Raw genomic sequence first — 6,850 nt, 5'->3', positions numbered from 1 at the left:
TTTACCAATAAGCGCCACTGCTAAAGGAAATTAGAACTTATTCGCCTAAAAAAGTAAATGGATAATTTTACAAAAGTATTTCGAAGCGCTGGGAAAATAGTTACAGGATTCACGACCAAAAATAAAGTAGCCAGAAAAAATCAGGGTCCTACAAGCGAAATAGTATATTCTCAGATACAGCCACAAATCGCCCCAGATAACGAATCCCCTAGCAATATCAACCTACTAACGGACAACGAAGTAGAAGAACACAACCTCGTCGCTCAGTGGGATAGAATTAGGGAAGAAGAAACAACGCACCTAGAGAGCGACCAATACGGAACACCCCCTTTAGAAATTCTAAGACAAGCTCAAGCACTTATCGCAGAAGATCTTGGTCAGCAGGGAATAGAAAACGAAGCCACACAACTTTTCTTCAACGAGAACCTTACAACACTAAAAACAGACACAACAGGCACCCCAAGCTTTAACAAACAATACGCCGATTTACAACTTGAAGACGTACCAGAAGAAGAGATTTTACAAGAACTACTATTTTTGAGGGAACTTAATTGCCAACCTGAACTGTCTTACGAACAAATCAGAAAATCATACCGAGCAGTGATACAGCAGTACGGCGAGCATTTTTATACACCAAGGGAACTTTTCCGATTTTTTAACCTCAGAACATACCTAACTCCGATACCGGAAGCTCTTTACCCAAACCCTTCACCAGTAACCGCAGGTCAGACGGAATCGACCACACTGGCTTCCCGACAAAACCCTGACCTGGAACTAACCAGTTTTAAGGCAGACATACCGTACTCCGTCCTCACACCACACCCGATCCGTGTAACTAGTAGAGGAAACCCCTTTTTAACAAGCCAGGACCAAGAAACTGGGGCAAGAAGCAAAACAACAAGCAGACTAGCAGAAAGAGAATTAAGATCTTCTACAGTAGCAACACATAGGGAAACGCCGAGAAACGCAGAAAACCTTCCACCTCCGGTTCCAAAGAGAGTATCATTCACCCCTCAATTATCAACGACAACAAGACAGAACACCACAAACACAATGAACTATAACCCGCGCCCTCAAGCCAGTACTAACTCAAGCAATCCCGAAGACGACTTGGTAGCAGTATTCCGAGCTTTAACCAAAAATAACTGGTCAACTGACGAAGCCGCAAATTTCGTAGCCACCCTAGTAGGAAACAACACAACCCGAGCATCCAACCCTCCCCAGTATACGTCTACACCGAACCCCACCTTGTGGCAAAATCCGATGAGCAGTGCCATCGCCCCTCCCTGGCAGAACTACCGAACGACGGCATCAACAATAGCCTCTCAACCAAGCTACATGACCTCAAACACGCACCAACCACACCCTCACTACGGACACCACCAATCAACAATCAGCGAACTAGATATACAAGCAACCCGGCTGCTGACACAAATTAGCGTATTCTCCACACCAGGAAACAACGCCGACTTCAACTCTTGGCTAAGGCATTTCGAAAATACCTTGGACATTGGCGATTTCGAAGAATCCAAAAAAATTAAATATCTCCGATCCAAACTAGTGGGTCCAGCAGGAGACTTCTTGGAACAGTACCAACTCGATCACCCAGTCGAAGCAACCTGCTATGAAACCCTCAAGCGAGCGCTCAAAGAAAGATTCATGGGAAAAAACATGGAACACAAATACCGAACCTCGTTCAACAGCTGCAAAAGGGAACCTGGAGAATCAATCAGGAACTTCGCACACCGAATCCAGAAACTTGCAAGAGGAGGCTACCCGAACGTAAGCCACGAAGTAATTGAACAGTTGAGCAGGGATAAATTCATGAACGGACTAGCCCCCCAACTTCACGATCGACTATTCTGCAAGGATTTCCCCTCATTCGACCAGATGATCGAGACAGCAGAACGACACGATTTAGCTCTGGAACTCATAAATTCAAGAGAAAACCCAGGCACAGGAGACGCAGCAGGACCCCTAGCAAGGAAAGAAGACGAAGCAAAGGACATCTCCGACCTCATGAGGGAAGTAATTAGATCGGAACTCGCCAAGAACGCCGAAACGAGGAAACCAGAGAGAAGGGAACCGAGAAATGGGCAATATGACACGTCCGATAAATTCTGTACATACCACAACATGTACGGACACGACACCAGTAACTGTGCAGCGAGGCAATACCAGATGAGACTAGTGTGTGAAATATGCGGACGTAGGGGACACAACCGCAATTCCTGTCGCGCTCCCGGAAACCACCCATCAGCAGGGCAGCAACCTCCTAACAATCCACCGCCGAGGGACTATTATAATCAGCCCCCAAGACCGCAGCAGCAACAAACACCGCAATACCCACCACCTACTGCAAACAACCCCTTAACAAATAACACCGCAACCGGTCAGTTAAACGAGTAACCACCGATAGACATGTCGGGCCAAACGGTGGAAACGATACTAAGCCCCGCCAATACGTAAGAAGTGTGCAAAATAAAGTCGGACCTCCAAGAATAACACTAAAAGCAGGGGAAGTAACATTCGAAGCCCTTTTCGACAGTGGTGCAGGACGAAGCTTACTAAACAACAATTTATACTCGGCACTCGGTGGAAACGTAGTGAATTTTTCTCCAGAAGTAGCGGTAGAGCTATTTGATATAAATAACAGGCGCTTAAAAACCCTGGGTACAGTAACCCTTCAATTTCAGCTAGTGGACGAAGAAAGTCCCGATCTCCTAGTTCAATCGTTCATCGTAGTGGACGATATTACCGAGAACTGCGTACTAGGTTTAGACGCACTCTACGGTCACAAGTTCATGTTCAACGGCAGTGAGAAGACGATTTATCGGATGAGAAAACCGGATCAACCTACTCATGAGCCCGTTATGATAACTCCGCGCAAAATTACTATTCCTCCATACACAGCCCAAGTGGTGGAGAGCGAACGGGGGGGCGGAAAGCTACCCCCGAACATCGCCTGTTCATTTATACCAGCTCCAGAACTCCCGAAGGGAGTCCGCCTGGACCCCTTCGTTTCGAAGAAACAGGGGTATGGATTATTTCGCATCGTCATTATCAACGAGACCGACAAACAAATCACGATACCAGCCTTTCGAGTATTAGGTACAGTAGTCTTCACCGAAGAAAAAACACAGCACACAGTTGCCTCCTGCTCCTACCAAAACACGCCGACTGACCCCAACGTCTTCGACGAAGCCCTGGCAGAAATTCCGAGCAAAGAAAAACAAGCCCTACTAGAGCTCCTCGAAAATCACGCCCATCTGTTTGCTTTCAAAACAGAAGATCTCAGAAAGACAGGACTAGTCAAGCACACGATCGACACGCAAGGCAAAGGACCTATCCGCTCACGCCCCTATCGGAACTCCCCACGAAAAAAAGAAGTCGCGGAGGAAATCATCCAAGAACTACTCAGACACAAGATTATACGACCATCTGTTTCTCCATGGGCATCGCCCATTGTTTTGGTACGGAAAAAATCGGGAGTAGAAAGACTGTGTATCGACTACAGGAAACTAAATTCCATCACGAAAAAAGACTCATTTCCGCTGCCAAGAATCGACGACGTATTGGACCTCCTGCAAGGACAGAAACTATTCTCCACCTTAGATCTCGCTTCAGGGTACTGGCAAATAGAGATGGATGAGCAATCCAAAAAAAAGACTGCTTTTATTGTGGACAATAATTTGTATGAATGGAATAGATAAGCATTCGGGCTAACAAACGCCCCAGGAACATTTCAACGTTTGATGAATTTTGTGTTAACAAGCGTCCTCGGTAAAAGTTGCCTCGTTTACTTAGACGACATTATAGTATTTTCCAAAACCATCGAAGAACACGTTCTGCACCTGCGAGAAATTTTTGGACTATTGGAGAGAGCTAAGCTAAAACTCAAGTTATCCAAATGCAAATTCTTGCAAGAGAAGGTAAATTATCTTGGCCACATCATATCAGCCGAAGGAGTAGCCCCGACCCCACCAAAATTGAAGCAATAGCCAATTACAAACGCCCATGCACCGTGAGAGAACTTCAATCATTTCTAGGACTAGCCTCATACTACCGTCGGTTCATCGAGAAATTTTCAACCATAGCACACCCCCTACTAGTACAGTCAAAAGGGCAACCCAAAGATGAGATCAAATGGGGATTGGAGGAGGAAAAAGCCTTTGAAGCCCTCAGGAAGAGCCTGATAACAGAACCAGTACTGTCATACCCGGATTTTGGTAAAGAATTCATAATCTTCACGGACGCAAGCGATCACGGACTCGGTGCCGTCCTATCTCAAGAAATCGACGGAAAGGACAAGCCAATTGCGTATGCCAGCAGACATCTTAACGACAGTGAAAGAAAATACTCAACGGTAGAAAAAGAAGCAGCAGACCTGATATTCGGGATAAAACGTTTCAAATATTACCTACAACACGAGCCATTCGTGATAGTAAGCGATCACCGGCCACTGCAATGGCTTCAGACCTTCAAGGATGAAACAGGGAGACTAGGCAGATGGTCGATAATGCTCAGTAACCTAAAATACACGGTACGATATCGGCCAGGACGGGTAAACGAAAACGCCGACTTCCTATCACGGATTCCAGTGGCAGCCGTGCAAGTACAGCCCAAAGACGCCGATAGTATAACACAAGAACAGAGGAACGACCCCTTATGCCAAGACATCCAGGCGTACCTAGAAAATGGGCTTTTATGGGAAGAAGATCGACGAAAAATGCCAACCTGGGCAAGAGAAATCGAACTATTTACCGTCGAGGATGGCTTATTATGCAGGTTGTACACGCCTCACTCCGAAAAGAGACGACAATTTGTGCAGAAACAAGTGGTGGTACCAGCATCCTTACGACAGGCGCTAGTGGAAGAATATCACGACTCACCGCTTTCTGGCCACCTCGCTTACCGAAGAACCTGCCAGAGGTTACGTGATAAGTATTATTGGCCAAGCATGCTCGAAGACGTTAAAGAATACTGCCAGAAGTGTGAAACGTGCGCTCGACAACGACGATCAGACAACAGAGCGCTTCTACATTCGCTCCAACCCGCCCAAGCCCCATTCGAAACATTAGGACTAGATTTCTTGGGTCCTATTAACCCCACATCCTTCGAAGGAAATAACCACATACTTGTGATAACAGATTACTTTACCAAATGGGTGGAGGTCGTGGCGCTTCCAGACCAAACCGCAGTAACAACATGTAAGGCCCTAGTGGACAAAGTCATAAACTACCATGGCCCTCCTCGGGTAATCATCTCAGACCGTGGCACGAATTTTACATTGGAGCTTTTCAATGAACTTTGCAAGGCTCTCCGCATCAAACACTGCACCACCACCGCATATCATCCACAAACCAATGGATTAACCGAACGTTTCAATAAAACCGTCGTAGAAATGCTAAGAAAGTACATCTCCGAAGGATACGAAGACTGGGAAGACATGTTGGGACAAGTAGCATTCGCTTATCGTCATTCGATCAACTCTTCGACGCACGAAACACCGTATTTCCTGAATCATGGGCGGGACGCAGTCATGCCTATCGACCGATGGCTACAGCCAACCTCCTCCGATCCTATTACACCGCAAGACTACAAGAGCCAAACCATGAAACGCCTCCTCAAGGCTTTTGACCTCGTAAAGGAAAATCTAGAGAAGGCAAGAGCACAGCAAAAGGAACAATACAACAAACGAGCGAAAACGTTCGAATACCAAATAGGGGATAAAGTACTCCTCGACGTACGAACCGTTAAACCCGGGACCAGCCGTAAACTAAATCCCAGATACCAAGGTCCGTATCGAGTGACCAAAATTAACCCGAACTACACAGTGGAGATACAGGCAACACCAGGGTCGACCCCGCAGCTAGTTCACACCAACCGAATCAAACCATTGCTAGAAGCTATGATCTGGAGGGACGACCCCTGCCCCGACTTTGAAGACCTCCGGCTTAATCCCGCAAGGCAAGTAATCGAAGAAGAACAGGAAGAAGAGCTCACACATGTAGAAGACGACACAGCCGAGTCCTCTTACCCTCTGGAGGCGTTTTCCCTAGACCTCCCGACAGATGAAAATGAAATGAACATCTCAAACCCATTTTTCGGATTCACGCCGCCAGACCAGGACGACGAAGAGTTGGCACAGCCAGCCAGACATGAAAGACGCACAGGGCTACGGCCATGGTCATCAATACGCCCGCCAAGAAGATAGTAAAAAAAGTTTTTGTCGTGTATACATGTGTCGCATGCTGAAGAAGGAACTGTTAACTATGATCAATATATCCGATTCCCCGAGCGAAACTTCGGGGTATCACTCGTTCGACCGTGAATCCACTCTTCCCCTAAACCCTGCAACATGATTGCGGGACGCAATCTTTCATGGCCGTAAGGTATGTAAGGAACGGCCAGCCGCGAACCTTTTTACCACTGCCGATTTCACACCTCCGATGTGCGACCTTGCTTCCCACGGAGAACCCTAACCCGAAAACCCTAACCCGGTACCTTTTTACACTTTAGTGTTAAATTTACACTAAAATATTCTCTACCTTTCCCCGTATGTTGAATTAAACTGACCTTGTCCTCCCGTATAAAATGTCCCTCTAAAACCCTAACGAATTCAGTCTTTTTCTTGTGCTCAACTCGACAAGTTCTTTTAATTTTGTAAGTGTAAGTGTTTGTGTGAATAAACTGTTTTGTGCCCCGACCCACCACGTCTACTCTACCGCCGCTAGTTGTCACTATGCGCACACTGTAAGTCTACCTAAAATTCCCCTCTCTATCTCGTCTTATTCTGCTCCCGGAAACCACCCATCAGCAGGGCAGCAACCTCCTAACAATCCACCGC

The sequence above is a fragment of the Daphnia magna genome, linkage group LG6 (assembly GCF_020631705.1).
Source record: "Daphnia magna isolate NIES linkage group LG6, ASM2063170v1.1, whole genome shotgun sequence".
Classification (NCBI taxonomy): Eukaryota; Metazoa; Arthropoda; class Branchiopoda; order Diplostraca; family Daphniidae; genus Daphnia; species Daphnia magna.
The sequence above is the reverse complement of the archived record's forward strand: the minus strand, read 5'-3'. Positions refer to the sequence as shown.